The 27,931-nt window shown below is 34.9% G+C and overlaps 1 protein-coding gene across 3 annotated transcripts in view; it reads right to left on the reverse strand.

The window, feature by feature from the left end:
• The window catches only part of ZNF385D (zinc finger protein 385D), a 416,346-nt gene that overhangs the window by 36,754 nt on the left and 351,661 nt on the right, over positions 1-27,931 (reverse strand). The gene's annotated exons all lie outside the window — the stretch shown is intronic.

Here is a 27,931-nt window from a genome sequence, read left to right on the forward strand (position 1 = left end):
CACCCCAACACCTCAGCCAACACTGGAATGAGACCTCCACCTCACAGTCCCTTTGAGGGTAGCAGCCTAGATCCCTAGACCCTATCCATGTTTCCTGAAGGAAATTAGCTACATCAATTCAACACCATCTCCCACACACATCTGTTAAATATACAGCTGTACCTGCATGAATTAGCAATGCAGACTATTTTCTATAAGCTTCTCACAATGGTGACTCTGTCTGGCTGTGCGACCAGCCCATGCTTAACCCAGTGAAAAATTATAATCATCTCAACCAGCTTTTTACAGGAAGCATAAATAATAACATATTTATATGCACACACGTATCTACTGAAAGTTGAACGATTTCTGAGGATTTTTACAAACCAGGTTTTTTTCAGACCATTTAAAGCAAAAATGAAAATAATGCAGATTTGTAGTTGAAATATTCTGCATGAAGTAACTTAGGAATGAAATCAAGCCATATTTATCACTATTTAAAATATTCTGATGGCACTAGATGACCAGGCATTACATTTGAACACTCATCATTTTGTATCTAGCCCTTTCACCACACCACTATTATGAGATTTGAAGTGCTTTTGTTCTCACCACCTACAGCACCTTAGAAACCTGAAAAATAACTTTGCCTAAACAGCTTTCTTAGTTTAGTCTTAGTTTTGCCAGGCTTTCCGCATATGTGACTCCTCTGAACATGAGTCATTCTAGTTTGGCCTTTTAAATCTCTCTGTCTTTTAAGGCCTCTGATTATACATGTGCTCAAAATTGCATACAGCTGTCCAAACACAACCTTAAAAGCCCCTTGGAGCATTAAAATAATTTTTCCTGCACTGCACTCTATCCTCCTCTTTAACACTAACAGTGTTCTGTTTGCTTTTTCATCTTCACTTATGTGCAATACTGAGGTTGATTCCTTGATTGTTTACTGTCACATGCAGATATTACTCATCTGTGTTTGGCAGGATATGCCTGTTAGTGCATGTCCTTGCTGTTCTAAATCTACTGCCCCACTCTTACGCAATGACCTGCTTGAAGATGCAGATTTTCCCACTAAAGTTTCATAATCAAATGATTCTTTGAAATTAATTCTTCTATATTAAGGCCTGATATAATTGGCCTGATATAATTTTTTTTAAAGGAAGTCTTTCTCTGATTTATAGGGTTGCCCCTATAGCTACTATAACTACTGTTTTGTTTTATTTGCATGTTACATCATGATGCAAATCAAAAAGTTATTATTTTAGTGTACAAATAATCTAATAACCATCTTCCTAGAGCAGGTTCCCTCGTGCTGCTAAAAATTATTTTAAGCTTTGTAATTGACCTAACATTTGAGCAAACATAGATGCAATGATCAATCAGTACAATGAAGGCTCAGAGAAAAAGTTGGTGGTTTTTTGCTGTTTGGTTTGTTGTTTTTTTTTTCCAAAGTATAACTGATTATGTAATTTTGCACTTACAAAGGCAGAAGAACACAGAAATGACTGGAGATTAGTCTTAAAAGTTGGTATGGGACTTAATTTTGGTGATGATGACATTTGAAACATAAATGGGCCTGTTTCATCCGGGAAATGAAAATTCTGGTACTTTAAAAGGCTATTGTGCAAGACACTAGCAAGGCTTCTTAGAATAAATGCATTCCATGATACAAAGCTGCATTCTAATTATTTGTTTAGCTTTATCATAATTGTAAGAGAACCATGAATTACAAATATTGCCTAAACTTAGGCTGAAAGATGTACCTGTTTTTTCATGGAAGCACAGAGTAAATCACAAAACCAAAGAAGTCATTTATCAAAAAGGAAATATAATAGTAACTAATTCATTCATCTTGCATTGATACAATTTTTTTCTTCATAACTATAAATGCGGATAATTTCATTTTTCTTTTGATTTTCTTGGAAACATAAATATGAAACCAAGAATTTCATAACACCATACAACAAATAAAATTAAATATAGATATTTAGATATATATTTATATATTTTAATATATTAGATATTAGATATACCTCTAATTTTGCATCTGGATACAGGTTTCTAGAGGCTTATAGAAAATGGTACTTGGTTTTAATTTATGTCTAATAAATAATTTTTCATACTTTCTCTACTTAGCTTTCTAAAATTTCATTTTTAAGTGTACAAAGTTAATATTGTGTTGCAGTCTGAAGAGATCTATCTCTGACTGACAAGTTAAGGACAAGAATAGGGCATGACAGCAGCAAGAGCTGCAGCAGACAAAGCAAAAGGTGGGGTAGGGTGTAGCAAAGGTGCACGAGAGTACAATGGAAAAAAAACTCTGATAGAAATATTTGCTGTAGCCTTTCTTTGACACCTCTGACCAAAATCACCTTTAGAAGTAGGAGAGAGAAGCAGTGTTCACAGACCCTTTTTAAAAACATGATAACTAAGACAAATGGATCCACAGCTAGCTATCAACATTAGTGCCCTTCTCCAAAAAGGATTTTCAATAATCTAGTGATAGCTAATAATGTTACCATGATGCATATGAAACCATAAGCAACATCAGGTGTTCAGATAAAAAAGAAAAGAGAAAGTGGAAGAGCTGGAAGGTCTGAGCCAAGCAGGAAGGTCTGAGCATCCTTTGAGCTCTCTCTGTACCCCAGAACTACTGCTGCTCAGACTGAAACATGGTCCTGAATGAATGTGTCCCTTTTGTTGCTGGATCACTTCCTTCAGATGCTGATAAATTAGAGGAATCCGTACTACTTCTTTTTAATGATCTGTCTCTTTCAAAAATAATTACTAAGACCTGTTGACGTGCTCTTCAGGGTCTACATCATGTGTGGTAGATAGTCAAATTAAGACTATCAATTCAAATTACTTGACAGAGAATGGAAAAAGACATAAGATTTTTACTCTTTTAGGACCTTTGCTCTCCAGTGACTTGTCAGTTTGAGATTACATGCTGTCAGTAACTTCTAAACCTGCAGTATTCACTAAAAACATCCAACAAGGACTGGCGTCCCTCCTGTGCCAGTGAAATAAATATTCACTTTTAAATGAGCTATCTTAGGAGATAGTAGTGACCATATGTATCAACAAATATAGTGTAAAATATAACCCAAAATTCTGACTTCTAGAGACAGTTATTAACAAAAGAGACAAAATCGAAAATTCCATTTTACTAGGTGCACCTCTGTTCAAGAATTCCTGTTTTTTTTGTGCAGATTTAAATCCAGAATGCAGTGATTTATTTTTCTGTGGTTCTAAGGAGAAAAAGATATTCTGGGTCCTCTACGTGAATATTTAGTCAAAAAGAAAAATAACTTTTTTTTAATTTTATTTTTTTAAAGGAATGTCATTCTCACCTTAGACAGAGAGCATCAAGTGAGATGCTTAGGAGATGTGAAACCACAAATTTCAATTGGAAGTTTAATATCTTTTACCATGCTCCCAGTAATAACCCTTTGGCAAAAAACTTACTCCTAGTACAGCTGCTTTGGGTTTGTTTGGTTTGTGGTTTTGTGGGCTTTTCCCTCTCCAGATGGTGAGAACTTTCCTGGATAACCTCTTTACAAAATGGATATTTTCATCCTCTCTATTGATCTTTAATGCATAATCATCTAAATGGTTTAGAGACCTACCAAGGACTGCTGTTAGTTCTGTTTGTGCCTTTTTCACTATAGAACTTTAAACATCCAGAGATTTAATTAATGTTAGAAGAATTTTCCTCACATGGCCTAAAATCTACATGGCTTATTTCCCCCCCAGACTCCTTAGTGCTGGTAGAATGGTTCTGGAAATAACTGATGCTTAGCAATATTTACATAGTCTGCCAGGAAACTTTCAGCATTAAAGTCATAGAGAAAGAATAATCAATTAGCACTTGCTAGGAATACTCTTTCTCCTTTGTCTAGGAGTTCGAAGTTGAATCATTACTTGACCATATTCACCAAATGCAAATGCACAGAGAGAATGCATTCAATTTTTCAAGTAATTTTTGGCCATTTTAGGAAGATATCATTATGAATGTCATAACCAGCCATTACCCATGACATTTTAAATTGTGCTGTTCTTTGAATGAGCGCTAATAGTTTAGAATGTAAAAGCAATATACACAGTTAGATGAAATAAATCTCAAATTGAATGAAAATGATATTGTGTTAATCCATCTTGAGGAGAAAAACAAACTGAAAAAAGATACACATCAATAGGAGATATTTTCCTTTCCTTTAGAGAACTCCAGAACAAGAATATTGGAGCAAAAAACGTATTTCTTAAAATGTCAACATTTTCATTTCTGAATGTCTTCAGACAGATGAGAGATGAAATGGATAAATCCCTATTTCTCTATTTGTTTCATTTTCTTTCTTCCTTTATACATACTCGTATCAATTCTACATCTGGATAGTACTAATGGCAGCCTTCTTGTATCTGAGCACACTAACACAGGATGATTTCTGAATTTAAGTGAACATTCAGAAGTTTAACATTTAACATTCAGAAGTTGGTATTTTTTAGCTGAGGAAATCATGGCCATGAAACATTTCTCTGCAAAAGGAATAAAAGATACAGAAATGGGGCAGAAACCAGCATTAATTTCACATATTTTTGTTTGTTCTTTTTCTTAGCCCACACAAGTTAAGCTTGTTGAACCTCTTAGATAAACTGATACTTTGCAGTAATGACCTATGGAAGTCTCCGTACTTGATGGGAGCTGGCAGGCAGGATGGTGTGAGATACCGCAGTCTTGCTCTGCTCTTTGGATAAAATGTAAATATGACATGTCAGTAACTACCCTATGGAAAACAGTTTTATGTCAATACAATGGAAATTAGACACTGCATCAAATTTTTAATTTTTTAAGGACCTTTCATAATTTTCAATTTATTATTTGATTTCTCTTGATATTTTCTAAAATAGCTTTGCTTGCTGTATTGGATTACAGAAGGATATTTGAATGGAGCACCCTTGCTTCTGGAATGCTTTTGGTGAAGCATGGAACACCTTATGGTCTTGAAAACTTATACATGAAAAATAAACACGTTGGTTAAGAATACACTGACAATAGTCAGAAACAACAGTAAACTGATTCAATTAATATCAAGGCTGTAAGCAGTAACTTGGACAGCACTGATGAATATATTTGTAACAGCAAAAGTCCTAGATCTTGGACCAGAGTAGACTAACTTATTTTATAACAACAAGAAGACAAGTCAATAGAGGTTTATCCCTTTGTTGCTATTTGTAAGGAAGCAATCCCCATGAATGAAATTCACTTTCATTCTCCTGAGAGCATTTTGTTCAGAATAATTCCACTTTCACTGAAGTAAATCAGTAATTTCTGAACCCAAACCAAACCAAAAAGATTCCTCACCCTAAGAAAAATAAAATCAATATCAACAATAACTAGAAAATAAGTTTGTATAACAATGGTCAAGAAATGAAGGGAATATCTTTAATACTGAAGGGTTAGAACAATGATAGTTCCACTCCAAAAGAAAAAAAAATAGATGGGGAATAAAAGGAGATTGGGTTCAGGAGTCCTAATTTATATATCTCACAGTAAAAAATTGTTTTCTATTGTTGAAAAAACTGTTATAGTAACCTCTCTGTTTTCCCTCTGAAATAATAAAAAAATGCAGTGAAGAGTGACAGCATCCATAAACATTTAGTTAGCAAGTTAGTAAGTCTAACTAATGTACAAACAAATTTTCATGAAGTTAATTAAGTTCAAAGGAGTTCTCAAGGGATTTATTTGTATATGTCCATACTCAAAGAGACAAAACAGCTACAGAGACTTAAAACCAAACTGTACATTCTACCTACATGCTTTTCTCTCATTCTTCTGTGATATTATTTTCTTGTAAAAAGATGCATAGTAAAAATCATAAACAACTTATTGGCCTTAAGCACTTAGAGTTCTTAGCAAATACAAAATTATAGCTTTCCACTTTTAATATTTTAAGCCCCCAAATGGTAAACAGGAACATTACGAATATGAAGAACATTAAGAAAGTTCCTGCAGCTATTCAGAGATTACTCTTCTACAGAGTCTGAAAGAAAAACTGTTGCTTTTGGCTTAGCTGTGAGCTCCCTGTACTTCTTATGTCAAGGTAAAGATAATAGATGAAAAGGCTGCATATGTATAAGAGGCGCTTGGGAGGGAAACAGATGCTTTAAATTGGTCTCTCTGAAGCACTGAGAGTGTAGATGGGAAATACACTATTAAAACATTGCCATTATATTACTTTTACTGTCTCTAGTCTGGAAGGAACAGAGGTCAGGTAAGGACTAACTTGTTTGGTGATTTGCTTAAGGCAAACATTAGCCCACCCAGGGCTAATAAAACATGTTTAGAAACAATTTTACAGTAAAATATACTACATAATAAGCTGAAAATAGCCTGTAACAGCTGTGAAGCATGAGAGGGATAGCAGCCCCTGAACCTGGTGTTTTGGCTGGTGCTCCAAAAGCAGCATGCTTTCACCACCAAATCTAGCAGAAGGTAGAGGGTGTAGACATCTGAAAAGAATTATGTATTTCAGGAATAAGAAAGAGGCAGAAATCACAAAGACAGAAGCTCAAATTTGTTTCTCATTCATATCTAAGACCAAACCAACATGGTTATTAAAGCTACAGTAATAGTGTAGGGTTTATTTAAACTAATAGATAGGGGTGTTTCAATGTCATCAATGTTCATCGAAGATAAAAAATAAAAGACAAAAACCCAAACAAAAGCAGTCAACCAAAAAAAATACCAAAAAACCAAAACAACAACAAAAGCCACAAATGGATATGTTGTCTATGAACACCTTGTCCATCACCAAATTCCTACACCTGAATATTCTCCCTTAGAAGCTGGAAAGAGAGAGCAGATTTTGTGAACTTTTTTGGGTAATTATATTACAGTGAGATCAAATAGTCTCTAGAAGACATGATTTTATTCAATTGACTACGCAAATTGTTCCCATAAAACAAAATCAATAGTCTCATCTTTGGTGAGATGAATTCAAACCCAAGTATGAGATTTACTTGACTTATTTGTGTGTCCCTTATTTTTTTTAGCTTCTTCATTTGTTTTGGAAAAGTAGGGAATTGAATTGTTACATGGATTGAATGGAACATTAAACACATAAATTGCAAAGGACCTTAGATACCAAGACATCAACCACTGTCACTTGGCCATTGTTTGCCCTTCCTTCCTCCTCCCACTTGAAGTATAAAATCCCATTTATATAGTTAGTCTTTAGGAAGCTTATAAATAGAAGTCGACTCTTACAATTTAAAGGACTAGTGAAATCCCTTTCAGTGAAAATTCAAGGAGTACTTGTAAACATGCTGGGCAAAGAGCATTGTAACAGAAATCATTTGCTTCTCAGGAAAAATACAGTAAATGCAATATACTTCAAAAACATCCAAAAAATCTGATGATACGTTTTTGCATTACTAGTGAAGCCCATGAATTGCTGTAAACATTAGTTTTATTCTTCAATAGTGTTAGATAATAAAAAGTTGAGAAAAAGTAGAAACTTACCTAGAAAATTCTAAACTACTTTTCCAAAACTTTTTTGCTTGGTATTCCTCAGAGCAGTAAGAAAAACAACAGACACACACCTACACTGTTAAAATCTTGACATATCTATTCTCCCTCTTCTACATTCTCTTCTATAAAAAACTTTGAAAATTATTCTAAAGCAACATTTCCAACAACCATAACTACATACCTTGAAGGCTGAATTCTCATTCTTAGATTAACTTCCCTTTAAAATTTAAAAAATTAAAAATTTTAAAATTAAAACATATAAAATTTAAAAATCTAGAAATCTGAGTAAAACACAGTAAGAAACATAAAAACCTGACTTCACTGAAACCAGTTATAATTTCTACAGGAATAGGACATTTTTAATGAAGGTTTTTAGCTTACTTAAAATAGATATGAAATTAAAATATTATTCTTATTAATAATTCTCTTCAGGCAGAGCTATTTCCATACTGACCCAACTTAATGAAAGATGGAAACATGTTTATAGCTTCCTCACTTTATATTTTCTAAATGAAGAATCATTTTTGTGTCCCTGATTATGGAAGATCTATCTACTGATGATGAATTGAATGATGCAAGCAGCTTGTTGTAAAACCATTATATTTTCAAGATTTCCTCAGCTTTTGAATACATATTTCATATTTGAAAGGTAATGTTACATGGACCAAGGTAATCTTGAAAAGTAAGTAACTTGAAAATCATACTGGGATTGTAACTGTAGATAAATTAAAACAGTTGCATAGTCATAAACAATAATTAATTTATTTCCAAGAAGATTCTGACTGTTACATGCAGATCGATTATAAACTAAAAATCAGATGCAATATAATAGCATATTGTCAGCATCAATTACAAGAGGGCTGACGAATCCTTAATTGTTTAATTCTGTGAAACACAAGAAAGGGAAAAGGTGATTCGGGTATGTCAATGTGAGGAACTTAAATGCTAAAAACTGAGGTGTCTGTTTTAGCTTACTTAAAATAGACTTAGTTCCTTAAATTCCACACTTCCAATGTCTAAGACCTGTCACTAGACAGAATTATATTATCAAATTTCATCATGCCTTTGCTCAATATTTACTCATTTGAAAAACAGTTTACAGACTTTTTTCTATTTAGGCATAGCCCTACACAGAATCAAAATAATACAACCATTTAGAGCTAATTAATGACACTTATTCTAAATTGACATTTGCCAATTTTTGCTTTTATTATAGAAGATGAATCATTAGCCATCAAAGCACTATGACAATGATAACAACAACAAAAATGCCATATGGTCATTTCTTTCAAAACTCCAAAAGTGTGACTGTCATCACCTATCAAAAGCAAATAAGAAAAATACATTTGTTTTTCAACTTAAATTAGTAGAAAATAAGATTTTAGCATCATAATACCTTACTGGAAATTGTCTTTGTACTTACTATGTACTTACTAAAATTCTGAGTGAGTTTTTTCGTACTGAGAAAAAAAGTTATAAATAATATCTACACAGAAAATCACAATTTCCCTGGAAAACAATTTTCCTGTAAGGGTGTTGTTTTGATGTTAGTTGCTAATTAATGCTAGCCAGAAACAACCCCTCCCCCTCAATCCAACCAATTCCCAAAATAAAAACCCAAACCAAAACCTATATATTGGTAAAGTTGTGAAGACCAGCTTCATGCATGTAATACTTAGTGTGGCCAAGTCTTTCTTCCACTTCCTAATCCAAAACAGTACACATCAAATTTGAGATCAAGGAAAAAATCCTAGCACAAATCCAGATGCATATTTTTAAAATGACAGTTAAAAGCAAAGAACCTTTAATTAAAAAAATCAGACAAACAACAAAAAAACCCTTTCATTTGCACAACCTGTATAAAAACAGACAGCCAAAATTTAAATTCATTCATCTTATTTTTGATGTAGAGGGATAATTCTTGTAGTTATTCCTTAACTTGCCTGAATTGTCATAGATGGCTGAACAGCAGAGAGGTGTTCTGATGTGTGAACAGAATATGAGAACAGAGAGGAAACAGCACAACAGATGAGTGCAAAGACTGTAAACTCATTTTCTTGAATATGACTTTTAATTTAGTTAGATGCGTCAGCAAATTACTTGAAAAGTGGTATCAATGCTTAGCAACTTTCCAATGACTACCAAGTGGCCTAATTTTGTATTAACATTAGAAAAAGAAATTGATTTACAGTGGAAGACTATTTGCTGTAGCAGTTAATACTAAATTTGTATGCCTCTACAATTTACTTCACTTATGGCTGTCTCTTATATTAATATTCATTAAAAAAGTTCTCTTCTAATATTGCTTGATTTGACAGTAATGCATTAGCTATGACAAATGCTTTATAATGTGCTCAGACAATATTAATACAAGCAGAACTTCTGATAATTGCTGTTACTTGAATACAAAGATTTTCTTTCTTGTTTGAATTTACCCTCTTTTCTCTTTTTCCAACCTTTTTGATAATGCAAGTTTTCATAACTATACATCAGTCAGAATCATGCCTAAGCTCAACTTGGAGTGCTAGACCACATGAAAAACTGAACTGATTCAGTCCTTTCAGGAATTTTAAAGTACAAAAATGCTATGATGTTTTGGGTTGGGGAGGGATGTAATCTCTATTTTATGTTAGAGTAAATCAATTTTTCCTCATTAGGAGATGACTTGTTCATGAAAGTTCCTTATCCATATGCAATCTAAAATAACAGTCAGAATGTTTACTAGCTAAAGTAGAATGAATTTGGCTGCCAGGGTTTCTACTGCTTTACACAATTGTTATAAGGTTTGACTGGAGAAATAGAGCCTGAAGTTTCAGCAACTACATAAGTAACATACTACCACAAATGGCATTCAAATAGTGCAACATAAATAAACAATCACATTAGTCTATAAGGTCATACTGCAAAGATACCCATTCAAAAAAAAAAGCCAAAAAACCCCAAAACACCAGCAGTATTTACAGCACCCTAATGTAACACAGTATAATCCACAATTCAGCATTTTTAAGAAATTATAATCATAGCTCAACTTCATAGATATGTTTATTAACTCAGAACAAAACACTAACAACCATGTTGTTGTAGAATGGTGCTATCAATGTTCTTTGCTATAATTGCTATGAGTCTATTTTATTCTCAGGCAGAATTGCCAAAAATTGACACGAAGAACATCAGAATCAATCCTCAATTTCTTGTTTTCTAAGATATTAGTATGATATATTTTCATAGTCTGAGGTGCCAGAGTTGTCTGGATAAATATTTGCCATGTTCATTTATAAAATGAGGCATAGTTTAAGACTCTGTTTTCTAAAAACCCAAGCTTCAACTCATCTATGCAACAAATATTCAAGGAAAATATTTTAATTTATTATATTATTGATATCTGATATCAATATTTCTGATATCAAAGAAGTAATTAATTAAAGCAATAAATCTGTTGGACTACCGATGTTTGAAATGCAGAATTTGTATCTGTTGTAGAACTAATATGCTCATGGTGCACAGTAAAGCATGTTGACAACCTCATGAAAACTTACACATAAAGACAGAATAGAGGAAAAAAAGAATGTTTTGTAGCACCATTTTAAAGCAGAAAATTCACTTCAATAGACTGTGCTACGTTAATTATTTTCTTTGTATAAAAGTTGCCATTGTTGGGATTTGTGAGGGCTGGTAAACTCTCCTTCTCAGAGAGGCCACAGTCCCTTCCTCTATGGAGACAGAAATGTGCATGGTTTGGCAGAAGATGTGGCACAGAACAAGTGCCCAAAATCCATTTTTTGCTTGAATCTGTTGGGAGGTATACAGAAAAGAGAAATACAAATACCAGACAGGCATTTACTGTACTTTAGCTAAATCCTGAAGCTCTTCATAGTTTTCCTTTGGTGGTTTCTGGGGCACTGAACAACATAGCTACCAAATAAGTAATGTTGCAACCTCCTAACTCATAACTGGAACTTCAGGAATTCCTTCCTCAATTCCACTGGGTTTTCTTCACACTTTTGCATATGTGTAAGTGTCCCAGCTTTCTGTGTTTTTTCTCCACTTTGATAATCTTAGTGCCAATGAGTATGATAGTAACATAATTCATTTGAATTGAAATTGGATAACCCATTCTATTAGCCCAGAAATTCTCTATTTATTCAACTCATAACACTATATCAACCAGTGATGAATGGTAAATATACAGTTATACAATGGGCACTGGGGAAATTCTCTTTAAACCTCTCCCTGACATTTTGCAAAATTCTGTCAATGGTAATCAAAACTTTTTGATCCACTTAAAACACACATTCCATTCAGAAACTCTTGATTAAATAAATTTCGATAGTAAATCTTTACAGATTCTTCTTCAGGGTACATGCTCTTTGCATTTACAAAACTTCACAAGTAGTCTATTAATAATTCTACTATGATGAGTTTCAGCACTTCTTTTTTAAAGCTGGAAACTATGTGTTTGACATCGTAAGTATGTCTGATCTAGAAGACAGGCAAGCTTTAGCCATAAATGAAGTGGGAAAACAATGAAAAAGCTGTACATGACTGCATTTCTAATGAAGTCTTGTGGTGCTTTATCAGAATTGTTCATTTCCTAAGAGACCCAAAAGAGGAATCTTCTGTAGATCACACTGTTGCTTCATTAGTCTGTAGATAAGATAGGGTAAAGATGTGTTCCAAATAATAAATGTTATCTGACTTATAGAATCACAGACTGGACGGGTTGGAAAGTACCTTAAAGACCCTCTAGTTCCAACCCCACTAGCATGGGTCATATTTCTCATATGAAATCTTTTTTCTAATTAAAAAAAAAAAAATAGGTTGGCAAAGAACAACTCTTTTACAAAAACACAATTGCTCATATCTGAAAGAAGAATTTGGATTATCAGTTTCATTATTCTGACACCAGTCAACCATTCAGTACCACAGAGATGCATCTTCCTTCCCCATCCACACTGCACAACATCAAACCCAATTCAGCTTCTGGAAGCCTCTTGGGTGATGATCACACTGAAGTAAAATTAAACAAATGAAATCCTTAAGCTCTCTGTGAAATGAATACTTACATCTCCTAATGTTTTTTTTCTGGTCAATTTATGAACTTTATTGCCAATACTTCAAATACTACATTTAAGTACTTTGGATATTCAGGTCAGAAAAAGTCCATTAAAATAAAACAAATAATAATGAATTATTCAGACAAGGAGATGAAGCAGTTAGTAATATATGAGGTCAACTACGAATACTAAAAAGAAATGTTTTGGCTCAGTTCCCAAATAAATGTCTTGGCTCAGAGATATATTTTAAAACCCAACCTCAACAAGAATAAAAAAAAAAACAAAAAACAAACCCAAAAACACCCACATCACATGTACCACAAAACTTCCTTCCTCTGGTAAGATATCAAATCTTGTCTCTTGATTCAGATGCTGCCTAAGCATATAGTAATGACCTTCAGAATGTTAAGCATGTTCTTGAAAGCTGTACTGAAGGACTGGGTAGGTAAAAGGTGGGCTCAGGCACTGGAAAACACTATCTGCTGACCATAAAGCACATGTGCACACAATAGCTGCAGCTCAGAGCATGGTGACACACTGCTAAAGGAAGATAAATGAACTCCCAAATATGTAAGGCTAGAAATGCTGGCAATATGTCTCATGAGTTCCATAATGACAGGTCTCTTGACTCGTTCAGGGTCCTGTCCACAGCATATGAGGAAAAAAGACTAAGTTCTAAGTAGCACATCTGCATATAAGTGCAGGAAAAGAGAAACTGTTCTTTCCAACTTTCTGGTTTGGCTGCTGGGTTTGTTTGAGTTTGTTGAGATTGGCAGTTGCTTGGTTGGCTGCGATTTTTTTTTTTTTCCCTCTCATAAACAGCAGTCAGTAACAAACTCAATTAAAGTAATAGGGGCAGAGGCTGAAGATAATGCAAAATATAATGACCTGCTATGCATGAATCAGATTAGTACCCACAACACTTGAATTTTTTCCCCCTGAGTATTCTCATTTCAAAGGCTTACTTTGAAGTATCCTGGAAAGCGAAGTTTTGCATTTTTAAAAATCTCTTTAAAGTACTCGAAAGACTGTTACCTGAAGGAAACAATAAGAGATTTCCAGTTACAGATGGATATTCGGGACTATTACTGATTGACAAAAACATAGCAGTTGACAACAGCAGTGTTAGTGCCAATTAGTAGAAGTGGGCTAATTCAAAATTCCATTAATTTTCTTCCTTTGTTTAAAGTGAGCTAGGAATTGTGAAAAGCTTAAACCAAAATGACAGTGGATGACAGTCATGAAGCAAGCTTCACAGTTGTGAAAGAAGACAACCAGGGACCTTGATTTGGAGCTAGACATAAAATTGGATAATTAAAAGGCAGTACAGTTACATTTGGCATTTGTGAACAGCTGTCACAGTGGACACCTTGAAGAATCCCCTGGCATAGGAAAAACAGGATGAGAATCTCAAATTTTGTGCAGTGAAACAAATGTTAAAACTGAAAAATTATCAAAAACAAGAGAGTGATGACTAAAGGTTTAAATTTGTAGTAGCAGGCGGGTAGGCTTCCTTTAAATTTACCCAAACACACTAGTTAAGTAACTAAATATAACTAATTATGTAGTGTGGATATTCAGCTAGATGGCTGTTTGCCTATTAAACACTTCATATAGCCTTAAATAGGTCCCCTGACTTTGAATCAAGAAGGCATTCAGATATCTGCAAAATACTTTAAAAAATTCATGGATTAATTAATTAATTAATTCTACTTCATTAGTTTCCATACTGTTCTTCTGTTCATCATGGGTATAATCCACCTTCTCCATGCAGTAAAGGGGTTACCAATCTCACTGGCGATACTTGAAGCAGGAGGTGCAGGACCAAGTACACAGCACCCATCTAAGGCAGGCAAACTACAGCGAGCAAAAAGCAGCAGGAATTTAAGCCCTTTTATTTCCCCTCTTCATCTTCATAAATAAGTATCTGACCACTCAGGTATCATGCCTGAGTTTATCTACACTTAAACAAAAACATCTACCTGACTTGTGATGGATCCATCTTGTAGATGGATCTCATAGATAATTGTGTATTAATTTTCATGAAGGAAGTGCCAGTCATAAGCTTGCACTAACAAAGCTGATTGTTATCCTTAAAAGTCCCCAGATCTCAGCAGTTTGAAATAAAAGAGCTGATTGACATTATGAGATCCTGGCAGCTATGCTGTTGATTTGTACAGAAGCTTTGTCCAGGCAGCATGCTTCCCAGGCTGTGAGCATTGCCACTCCTCTGCATACACACACCAGGAGTTTCCTCACAACCAATCTATTACATCGTCCTGCTCAAGTGCACTCACACCAGCCATACTCTGTGAGGGAGATAATGGACTAAGCCTTCTCCAAGCCATTGCCCCTGCCCTGTGTCTGATGTTAAAACAAGAACTAGCAGCCACAAAGCACGTGCAGGAAAAGCATAACGAGGGTGTCCGGCAAGATCTGTCACATAGTTCAAGCTCCCTATGTATTGTCATCAATAGCTGCTGATATCTTTTGATTTGTGAAAACAGGAAAAAAGTGAAGCCACTTTCCCTGCTGGGAAATATTGGTTTTATTAAGGGCAACTACTTCAAGCAAATTCAATTGGATAGCCGTAGTGGGTAATCTGTTGATGCAACTTTCAGAAGGATCTGCTAAGACAATGCTAGAAACTTGCAGCTATTAAATCAGCAGAGCAGAAAATGCACCAGAAATAGTAAAAAGTAAGTGTAGCAAAGGAAGGGATTAAAACTGCGTGGCAGCAGTCTCAGGAATCCTCTGATAAGGTGAATGAGTTAAAGAATTCTTTTGAGTGCTCTAATTTAAGAAAATGGTTATTTGCAAGCAGAAATGAGATAATTTGAAAAGTATGATTTAAAAAAGTCTGATTTAAAAAAGTCTGATTTCTTAAATTTGCTCTCTAACACTTAGCTGGAAACATGGGTTACTCAAAGTAATATAACTGCCTATGCTTTGATCAGTACAGATCTACTGGATTAAATAATTAAATCCCTCTGAATCTTCTAAAATGCTTATTAGAGGTCTTAAAACTAATCAGAGGTGGAACAAAGATGTAGAACAAGGAAGTGGAAGCAGTACTAAATTCTGATTGAAAGAAGTAATAAGAATGCCTGAAAGTTTATAACTTGGGAATTAAAATACGAATTTTCCTTCTCAATTAAAAATCTAGTAATGACAGAAAAATAAAATACTAAAGTAGGTGTACTAATAGAAAGAAATTAACTTTCCAGAGAAATAAAACATCTTCAATTATCTGGAGTCAATTTTGTGACATAATTAAGTACACTGAGACAGGATACAGTCAGCTTTGCTCCATAAAGCCTTTGTTTTTTCAAACAAAACAATGCCAGCAACTATGATTTTCTATGGTTTTACTTAATCAAGCACTATTCATTTGTCCAGTCCTGTACAAAACACAGAAAGAAAAAATAATATGACCTTAGCAGGACTTAACTTCAAGAATTAGTTCTTCAGCTTTGAAAATGTATGTTGTTTGACTGAAGTCAAACAAACTGGTCTCATCTTTCAATTTAAGTACTATAATTTTTGCCACTTGGAGGATTTCATTACAGCAGGTCTTGAGTAATACACAAGATCTGCAGCCTCGAAGCAGCAAAACCTCTTCTTCTGGGTGTAGTAGGGAAAAAAAAAAATCATTTGAAGCCTGAAATACTTATGTACACAGTTTACAATGACATAAACCAGGATGTTTTCCAGTGGATTTTCATTATTGATTCTTGAGTTAAACCTAGTAGCTTCATTCAAATGAATACCAGAATTCCACATTAAATTTTGTATATCTTAGAATCTTTTTGAGGATTATACAACTTTTATCTTGATTGTGGAATAAGGGTAACTATTTCCCACTTCCAATCTCTGGATACTGTCACATCTCCCAAGTAATAGGTGTTGTTTTACTATAAGATTGGTTTCTTCATGCTAGCTTTTATAGACTGTAATCAAAATATTTCTTACTTTCTCTTTCATAAATACTCAAGCTGAATGCATCTGTCTCATTAGGTCTTTCATTATTAAACCATTCTTAAGTAATTGTATTAGATCTTCCTCAAATTTCCATTCTATTTGATGCCATTCTTTGGAAAAAAAACCCCTCATATATTTCATTTACAGTAATAAGAGAAACCAAAATCTTTACATCCCTCCATCATGCTCAAAAAAAGTATTTATTCCACAAGGCTGTCTGGAAACATCAATACACCAGTGGTTCCTGTGTAGCAGATATTTAGCCATGTACTCCCCAGGCAACTTCATCTTTACATTAAGTCCCCAAACTTTTCAATTAATTCCATATGGTACTTTACTGTATTAAAAGCATTTGATGCACTGAACATACAGCTCATCTTTATTACTTGCCCAAAATTCTAGATTTTGTGCCATTTGTAAAGACTTTATAATTGCTTGCAGGTAACAGATGATGTAAGACTATATTATAGTTAAGGCTTTATTCCAAAAGGATTTCACTGGAATATTTCTACACCAATTTGTATCTCAAGATTGCATTCCAAGGCCTATAATTAGCAGGCTTAAATCCACTTAATATGTTCCATATTCATTCCGTAGCATTCCTGTATCTTAGGAAATTTTTAACTTCTACACTTTCTAGATCCATGCAAACACAAAGCACCCCTTACCTCTTATCAATCAAGTATGTAATCTCATAAAAACAGCTTTAGGTGGGAAAGTATAACTTTCTCTCAATTCATATTCATTGTCATTATATAATTGATCTCATTACTTCAGTAGTCTAGTTCCCTGCCAGCTGCTGCTTTATTTTTCACGAGATTAGTGTCAGGCTGATAGACCTATAACTATTTGATTAATTCTGTTTACCTTTTGTGAGTATTGACACAGCATTAGCTTTCTTCTAGTCCTCTGGATTTTCTACAGTGTCTACAATGAACAGAAAAACATAACAGCTTGTCCAGAATGCCCTTTATCTGCTTCTTTTAAAACCATATGCAAGTTTTCCTGATCCGTTGTCTAATTCAGCACTTCTGATTAAACATACTAAATCTTACCATTAGTATGGAAAGAATTTAAACATCAACATCATCATAAAGTTTGCATGAAAAAACTGGTTTTGTCCCCTTTCAAATTAAATCTAAGACACAGATCCTTGATCCTGTTACTGTTAAAAGTGCCTTTTTGTCTCCTTTGATGAGTCTATATTTATTTTTGTATCCATTTTTCCCTATAATACTAATTTGCAGTTCTTAATTTCAATTTACATAATTTTTTCTAGCTCCTTTAATTCTAATTCAACTATGGACATGCCATAAAACAAGAGCTTTAATACTGAGACTGTTATTAGACATAGCACAGAAAGCACAAAGATGAAATGAGAAACACAGAATAATTCTTCAAAATGTTTGAAACCCTCTATGAATCTTGAGAATAAGAGTCTCTGAGCACACCTATTCTGAAGTTATAAGTGTTGCCTGCCCGAATTATAACCTATAAGCAAAGCACTTAGTGTATGGAAAACTACATTAAGTCTAAGAAGTAGAGAGTTCAGGTGCATGAAGACAAACTGCATGTTTAATTCTTCCTCAAACAGATATCACAGTCACAGTTATGCTTTGTCTCAAAATAACTTGATATTTGCTGGTGCTGCAGATACCTTACTAAAATTTAGCCTAATTTTCAGCTTACTTAGATGAGTTGCAAATGCAGTGGTAGCAAACTTTAAAACAATGAGAAGTTAGGCGAAATTTTATATTTTGCCATATATTCACTGATTCAAAACACAATAATTTTTTTTTTTTCTTCAGAGACGGGGGAAAATGGCAGGAAGAGAGAAAGTCTTTGGTCCTGACAGATATTTACATTGTTTGACTGGTACCAAATATCAAATTAATATTTATGATGTCTAGCTCCATTAATACAGCAGAGTGGAAGGTATATTTTAGCAAAAGAATGACACAGTAGGGAGGAATTTCACCTATAAGAGTTCTTTAGCTGAGGAAAGAAATCACTGATTTGCACGGACTTTAAACACATTATTGAAAGTTGTCCAATACCAAATAGAACACAGCATAGATAAAATTGTTGCATAATTAAATTGTTCTTCCCGTTATCACAATAGATTTTAATACTACTCACTTTTGCCTTTTTCTGAAAACACCTACTATATGTACATAGAATAATCTGTTTCTAGAAATAATGATTTCTGCTGCACTGAGTTCTTGTCATATGAATGGCAAATGAAATGTCAATGTCTGGGTAAAGCAGATTGCTCTACATTTATTAGTAGAACTCTTGCAGCTATGGCTGTCTTTAGATCCCTCTGAATGGTGCTGTCAGGGGATCATAAAGCAATGGCTCCAACATTTAGCACGTTACATTTACTCATATCCTTAACCACACTCTCCAGCTTTCTTGATTTAAGCATGGAAAGAACATGAGATGGACCACAAAAGGAAATAATCTAGGCAAGATCTAAAAGCATCTTTGGAGATTTGGTAGGTCTTGCCTTAAAAACATCACCTCCTAAACAAATCCAGTCTTCAACAGATAACTGACTGATTACGGATAACAACTGAGAACAGATAATTGACTTGATGTCAGCTTGAAACAAGATCGATCACCTGAATGAAGACCTACCTTTTGTTGCCCCCAAAACAGACCCTTCTCATTTGAAAAATTCCATACTTGGAAAACCTCACCACCTATCTGAGAACATTGGATCAATAAGTTTCTACTCCATTTCAAATTAGTCCATAAACAAATACTCAATAGTAACACGTTTCTGAAAGTGATGCTTTGCAATAAAAACTTGAAAGGAAATCTAGGACTGCAATGACTTTTTTGAAATTGTGAGGGCTAGAACTGAGGCATCTTCATACCCATCCTCCTAGGTAGTGTCAATGCCCTTCCCAACATAACAAAACACACCATGCAGAATGTATCATCCAGCAGATATGTGCTACTGCTTGATTTGCAGCAGTACTGATGAATTACTTATAAACAGACACCTAACAAACAGAAGATTACTCCCAAGATTTCCAATTGTTACTACTTTGGGCATGCAGCAGTCAAGCTGACTTTTCCCTTAGATAGAACAAAAGAAGCTACTTGAAATTTCAATAAAAAAGGCTTTTCAGACCTCTGAACAATACCATTGTCAGTACTGGACTTTGATACAGATTCAATAGGGTGATACAGATGTTATGACTGACAGCAATTTCCAACTGCAGGATTATTCAAGCATAAAATTGCTGTGAAGGCAATTGCAATCAAAAGCAGCTGGGTCCACAGAAAACACATGGTGTTCATATGATGAAGCTCTCAGCATACGTAGATGCAAGCAAAGAAGGATTTTATTTCACATTCATGATCAATTGAGGCACACATAAATTACTGTAATTTTTATATCGTCATTTAGCTACACTCTGAAAGAAAGAAAAAGCTCTAGTTTTACACAGAGATCAAAAGAGAAGCTATTGTCTTCCAAATTGCCATCAACCGCTAATACAAAATTGGTACAACAGTCTGTGGAATGCTGATAACATTTAGTGCTGCAGTTAGCTACAGATTGTCTGAAGTATGGAAAAGTCAAAGCATAGATGATTTAAAGTGAAAGATGGTATTGCGCACTTAAATTTTGCCAGTTTGGGTTGAATTTTCCAGGCAAGTGATAAAGATAAGTGATAGTTGTGAAATAGTAATTTCTATTTCCCAAGTAAATGACAAGAGAATTAAAAAATAAGAACATCTCTTTCAGACTAAACCTTGTTTTAAAGAATTTTTATTCAAATAAAATAAAAAAAGAAACTGCTCAACTTTAGGAATTGGGTGATTGGGAAGTGATCCATGAAGACTTATAGCTTGCTTTGAAGTTCATCTGTGTTCTGCTAATCCCCAAGCAATTGCTTCTCCTTTATTATTTCACATTTGCAACTTTTGAATGTTCCATGCAAAATATCATAAACAACTAAAAATGAATTAAAAACCCTTATAAATTCAAACTTCAAGGTCATCATTCTATTTTGATGTGTACTAAAATGTTGACTTGCAAAGAAAAGCAATTTACATCCAGCATCTCACAAGCCTGAACCCAGAGTTAGCCTGTTAATTTTGCTGTGCCCTAAGCGATGCTGAAATGATCTAAGAAATCACTTGCCAAAACAAAAGCACGCTTTATGATAAAATAAAGCATATGGAAACAAAACAGCTAAGTTAAACAAACAGACTTCATTGAATTGTATTCCTAGATTAAACACCCTTAATATAATAATTACATATACAAGGGTACCCACAGCCTAAGCTGTAAAAGCAAATTGCACACTCGGATCATACAGTAAATTGTTTCTGCATACACCAGCAGATTTGGAATAGTATTAAATACTATTTTGAATTTTAAATACAGTTGACATAAGTATTATTGTTATAAAGAGAATTTCTTTTCATTAGAAAAGATTACAAGCAAATCTGCTGCCTATAAAAATTCTAATAAATAGACAATGTTAATATTATAAATATAGCAGTATATCTTCTTAAGCTTTCATTAAGATAGAAAAAGTTAGGGTAGTTTGGCATTAGGAAAAAAGGATTAAAGAAGTAACTTAAAGAGCAAACCCAATAAATATAATAATAAAATAGGGTAGGTACACCAAGCAATACCAGAAATAATCCAGTAATTCTTAATATATGGAAATCACCATAAACATGAAACCCTAGCCATTTCCAAAATATATGCTATTATAAACAGCTGAATGTAAGTGAGATAAAATTAAATTGAAAATAAAAGGAAAGCAGAGAGATGAGGAAAATTATTTTCATTTTTAAATGGGACTGCCTTTCTACTACAGGTTCTGGAGCTGAACCAGGAACTGCACAGATGCATCTGTGTACAGAACTAATGTAACATATTAAAAGATTAAAGAAAACAAGCAAGGTGTGCTAATGCATGGTACTGGAGGAAACAACAGGTAAGCACTGGTCAGAGAAGGGCAAATATTTGTAATCAAACATGCAGAAGCATATTAATATAAATAGTAGTACTAGTCAATTATAAGTTGTCCATCTATAAATATTCACACAAGCAAGTTTTCATTTGAGCACTGTGTTTGCAAACTTTTCCCTACAATTTAGGAGAGAAATTTTGAATCTTAAATAAAGCAGTACCAACTAATAACAAAGAGGCCCTTGACTCCTTACTAGGGACCTGAAGGAGACAAAATGGTCTAATAAGGACATGCTCACTCACATTGCAAACAAACAAACCAAAATCAGGAATCTCAGACCTAGGAGACTAGGATAAAGGAGTATTTGAAGGAGGACTTTTCCTTGGTCAAAGGAGGCTTGGGTCAGAGAACACCTAAACAAACTTGACATCCACAAACCTACAGGCCCTGTCTGGATGCATCCATGAGTCCTGGGAGAGCTAGAGAGCACCACAGCTAGGCTTCTCACAATCTTTGAAAGGTCACAGAGAAAAGGAGAGGTGCCTGAAGGATGGAAGAAAGAAAAGGTCACCCTGGTCTTCCAAAAGGGCAAGAAGAGTGACCCAGGGAACTACTGGCCATTCAGCCTCACATCAATCTCTGGAAAGGCACCAGAGCACCTCATTCTGGAGGCCATCCCTATCCAGATGGATGACAAAAAGCTGATCAGGAGTAGTCAGCATGGATTCACTGAAGGTAAATCATGCCTTATCAACCTGACTGCCTTCTATGGTGAAACAGCTACCTGGGTAAATGAGGGGAGAGCAGAAGTTACTGTCAACCTTGACTTTAACAAGGCTTCCAACACTTGTCTCTACAACATCCTCATAGAAAAACTCAGGAGGAGTGGACTGGATGAGTTGACAGTGGGGTGGATTGAGAACTGACTAAAACCAGAGGGTCATAATCAGCAGGACAAGGTCTGATTGGAGGTCTGTCACTACTGGTGTTCCTAAGGTTTAATACTGGGCCCAGTATTGTTTAACGTGTTCATCAGTGACTCGGATGAAGGGGCAGATGCCTCCCAGCAAGATCACTGATAACACAAAGATGGTAGATGTGGCTGATACCTCAGAGGGTTGTTCAGTCCTTCGGAAGGACTTTGATGGGTGGGTGAGATGGGCAGAGAAGAATATTCTGAAATTCAACAAAGACAAATGTAGGTTCTGCATCTGGGGAAGAATAACCTCACCAGCACAGGCTTAAAAGCAGCACTGCAAAGATGGACCTGGGCTCCTTGTGTACAAAAAGCTGTCCATGAGCCAACAGTGTGTCCTGGGGGCCAAGGAGGCCAATTATGTCCTGGGGGATATTATGAAGAGCATTGCCAGCAGAAGAAGGGAGGTGATCCTGCCCCTCTACTCAGCCATGGTGAAGCCACATACAAAGTGACGTGTTCAGTTCTTGGCTTCTCAGTAGTAGAGAGACATGGAGCTCCTGGAGAAGGTCCAGAAGAAGACAGCAAAGATGGTTGAAGGGACTGGAGCATCCTCCCCTTTGAGGAACAGTTGAGAGAGTTGGACCTGTTCAGCCTCGAGAAGAGATGACTGAGAGGGGACCTCATCAATGTCTGTGTGTATCTGAAGGGAGATTGCCAAAAGGATGGAGCCAGGCTCTTCTTTGTGATGCCAAGAAGTGGGAAAAGAAGCAATGGGTAGAACATGAGGCACAGGAATTTCCATTTGAATGTGAGGAAGAACTTCTTTACTGTGCAGGTGATCAATATTGCCCAATATTTTTCAAAGTCTTCATTTATGACCCAGACAATGGGGCAGAGTGCACCTTCAGCAAGTTTGCTGATGATTAAAAACTGGGAGGAGGTACTCCAGATGGACAGGTTGCCATTCAGAGGGACTTGGACAGACTGGAGAAATTGCACAATAGAAGTCCCTTGAAGTTCAATGAAGGAAAGCACAAAAGTCCCACAACTGGGAAGCCATTACTCTACACTTCATTCTGGGCTGGAGGTTAAGCATCTGGAAAGCAGCTTTGTGAAGAGGGACTTGGAACCCTGGAGGGCACCACTTGAAAAACAAACCAGCAGTGTATATAAATACATACCTGATGAAGTCAGGGAATATAAAATACAGAGACTCTTTTAATTGGTACCCAGTGACAGAAAAAGGCACAACAGACAGAAACTGAAATACAGGACATTGTACTGGAACACAAGAAAAACTTCTTTGCTCTTCTTTAAGAGTTGTCAAACCCTATGGTTTGCCCAGCAAAAGATTGTGATACTCAAAACTCAACTGAAAAATATACTCAGTATCCTGCTCAGGCTGACTCTGCTCTGACCTGTAGGGATGGCCTTGTCAATCTTCAGGCACACATGATGATATCCCTTCACAGAATCTTAAAAAATCTGTCATCCTCTGGTATTTTGGCTGCCAAACTCATATTTATGAGTTTTTTCCTCATATTTTCCTAAACCTTTCAATTTCATGCCATCTACCTTTCTCCCTCTTGCAAAGTTTATCCTGAATCACTTGTGATTGCTTTCTCCCCTCTTTCACTTTTATGTCCAAGGTCTTCCCTGAATGAGTGTTCTCTCCCACTCCAACTGCTCTCAATTTCATAATTATCCCAGCTGTACTGAAATTGCTATTTCAGGAGTGAGTTTCATCTGCTGACCAGAAATATCCTACCACATCTTAAACAAAGCAAAACAAACAAAAAAAAATGTAATGGGGTAATGAAACTAAATTTTTTTACACAGAAGAATTTTCATATGAGTCAGTGAGGGAAAAATCTTATGCTTTCACTAATGCTGTTACCCACACATGTTCAGAATCTGAAAAAAAAACAACCCTCTTCCTTTTCCTTCTAATCCATCCCTCAGTGTTTTCATTTCTTGTGATGCCTTTATCACTTGAACACATTCATGTTACCACTCCTTTAAACACCTGCCTGTTACATTTATGGTGTCTGCTCCTTAAATTTTTTCTCATCCTATGTGAAACTGTAAGCTTTTTAGGACAGGCACCAGTATTTTTTTTTTCTCTGACAGCACAGGGGTCTCTTAGCTGTTAAAACTGTAATAGTGATAGATGATCTTGTCTGTGCCTTGGCCCAGATACACACTTTTTCTGCTTATCACATTTTTGTCTGTTTTTAAGAGCCGTTCTTTGCATTTAAGTACATAGGAGTCAAGATACAGTGTATAAAATTCAAAAGCAGCATTAAAGACTTTGCCATACTGATGGCATCTAATGATATGTTTTTTCCCCTTTGAAAGGTTTATTCTTTCTTTTCCATTGATACTAAATGAAATAACTCTAATTCTCTGCTGAAAAAAAAAATAAATAAATAAATAAAAATAAAAGCAGCCCAAATCTTCAAGACTTAATTTGTGATAATGTGGTCATGGGGTGTCCTGCTTAGCTCCACATAGCTTTGGAAAAGATTAATATTTAGACGTATGCAACAACTGGAGGGACATAATTTTACATGGGTATAATATTGGCAATTCAATCTATTTTCCAAAAATCTAAGTGCATGACAATAACCTTACTGGACATGTATTTTAATTGGGATGATAGAATGCACTCTATCTAAATATATTTTGACAAGTGCTCTAAAGTATCAGTCCTTACAACTGAAGATATGAAACAACTTTTTGAAGAAAACATACTTTTTCAGAAAGGAGGAGTTTGGTATTCACATATCTGCTGAACAGAGAGAGACAGCTTTCTCAGGATTTTTCCTGAGAGAAGCTGTGAGAGAAGCAAAGAATGATCAAAACAATTCTTACCTCATTTGCTACTCCTGTATTTGAGCACATTTGTGCTCCTGTGTTTGTGGAATGTGTTATGGAGATTGTTTACCCAAGGTGATTGCTTGATTGGATTCTAGTGGTGGTGTTTTGGATTGATTGACCAATTAGGTCACAGCTGTGTTGGGACTCCTGGCAGAGAGTCATGGGTTTTCTAGTCAGTTAGTGATAGCTCTTGTTAGTGTAATATAGTTTTAGTATAATATAGTATAATAAAGTAATTAATTAGCCTTCTGATATCATGAAGTTCTGCACATCATCATTCTCGCTGGTTGGACACCGCATTTACTACAGAGGAGCAATTTGCAAAGCTATCAGAGATGTTTAACAATTTCCTCTCCGGGAATATGTATGCGTGTGTGTTAATATATAGCAAAAATAGTCATTTTTATTGTCACACCTGAATTGGAGAATCAAGAAATAGCGAAATCTGGTTTGTATAATGCCATAAAGTAGGCTTCTCCTTGTAATGCTCACGTTTTCTGTTTTTCTGTCCTGACTACCCATGTAACATAAAAATTGGCAAATACAGATAAAAGAAGTGTGTTAAATAGTAGATAGGATAAAAAAAGCTCTCACATCTTGAGAATTGCATTGCCATTATATGGTATCTTCATGATGTTTTATTGCTCCGAAGACTTCTCAAGTTCAAGCCTTCTAATAATTCCAAAAGTTAGTTAAAAGGAAAAAAAGATTAATGACTTTCACAGAATGAGCAGAACCCCCTCATATTTCATGCTTTTTCTTTAACACATAATTTAAACACCAGAAATCATGTGTGAGAGGTTTTAAGGAGTTAGATTATATTGTGAGCTGCACAGTGTCAATAAAACACCACATCTAACAAAATAGTTCCAGAATAAGTAACATAACAAATTACCACTTTAGCCCTTGAGTCAATTTGTATACTATGTGGTTTGGGTTTTTTTTTCCCACAATCCTTTATTGCATAGCAGCACAGATTTCCTGATGACATTTTGTTTACTGTAGCTGCTAAGGGCACACAGAACCAGTGATCTGAAGTCCTGACCAATATGCTGTGACTGACATGCAATTCAGCATTTAACCCCTGCTGTAGATGATATATAAGAAGTGATATGTACTCAACCCTATCCTCAGTGAATTTGGGATCAACTATTAATCTTCAGCAGACAGATTTAAAATACTGTAGAAAAAGCTTTTGTTCAAATGATCACAAGTACATGGACGTAGTAACTGTCTTCTAGTTATGAAAGATTTATTTATAAATTATATTCATTAGTACAGCTATTCCCTGAGAACTGATATTACTATCAGAATGTTTGACTTTTAAGGTGATAATTTCCAAACTCACACAGTGCAATATATCCTGATATTCAGAATCATTTTGCATTTAAAAGTTCAATCAAGCTAATACATGACATAAGATCAACCAGAAAGGAAATAAAATCCAATTTTCATAGTAGACAGAAAATGTCATCCTTTTGGCTATCCATTTTTTTTTTCCCTCACCATGTATACATGCTTGACAAAGGATAATTTATAGCAAGGATTTTATTCTGTTGCCAGTCACATCAATGCTGACCTGTAAAAACTGCATCTGGATAGAACTGCCTACCTTACTTTCAATGCCACTGCTTGAATAGAGCTTTTGGCAGCAGTTGAATATGGCTCTCAATAATTTAAGAAATGTAAGATTTTTTGTTTTTTGTCAATTAACATAATTATGTAACTTTTAGAACCCCATTAGGGTCAGTGTTTCTAACACAGAATGAGTATATGTATTCGTATACATACATGTATGTCTACACAATGAATCCAGGAATTTGCAACCACTGTGTAAAGCTGAAGAAACTCCAGCATAGGCCACTGCTTCTGTGTGCAGCTGGATTTCTAATATTTTCTTACTTATGCTGATATAAAAACTGATTTGGGCTACTGACCTTGGATACAGGACAGTTCATATATCTTGTCAGGGATCTAACCAGAGCTTGATAGAAAAAATCAGATTGGTTTTAAGGCACACTGGAAAATCCTTCAAACTTACACAGCATAAGATAAAAGCTTTTGCATAATACAGTTTAAAGCTTTAAAAGATCTTTCTTTTCTTCAGTTATTTTCTTCAACCACTAGATCATATTTGGTAAACAATAAATCACTCTTTCACACAACATCCTCCTTCCTGTTCTGAATATCTCAACAAGTAACATCACAAGAAACTTTTAAAGGTATTTGTATATTTAGAAACACATATTTCACCAAATAACTTTTGACATTTTTCCTATTCTTCCATACTTAATTTCTTTCATCACACAAAACCTCTCAGAATATTTTCTTGTCTTTTCTTGTGGTAACAGAGATAAAAACAATGTAGCAAATATTTCTTAAAGCCATCATAATTAGGTTATAAATCTGCATAGGAAAAATAAAATGCTGTCTATAATAGTAAGTTAAAACTAAGATATATTTATAGAGAGAGATAGATGTAGAGCTACCTGTCTATAACAAACACAGTGAAGATGTATCTTCAAGAAAGTACTGCATGTGTCTGCAAGGTACTTTCCTGTTGTATTATAGTTGGTTATTGCACATCCATTTACAATGCTGAACTTACTGGATCAGAAGAGGTTCCAAACAAGCCATTTTCAGC

This window comes from Vidua macroura, chromosome 1 (assembly GCF_024509145.1).
Source record: "Vidua macroura isolate BioBank_ID:100142 chromosome 1, ASM2450914v1, whole genome shotgun sequence".
In the NCBI taxonomy this organism is placed as follows: domain Eukaryota; kingdom Metazoa; phylum Chordata; class Aves; order Passeriformes; family Viduidae; genus Vidua; species Vidua macroura.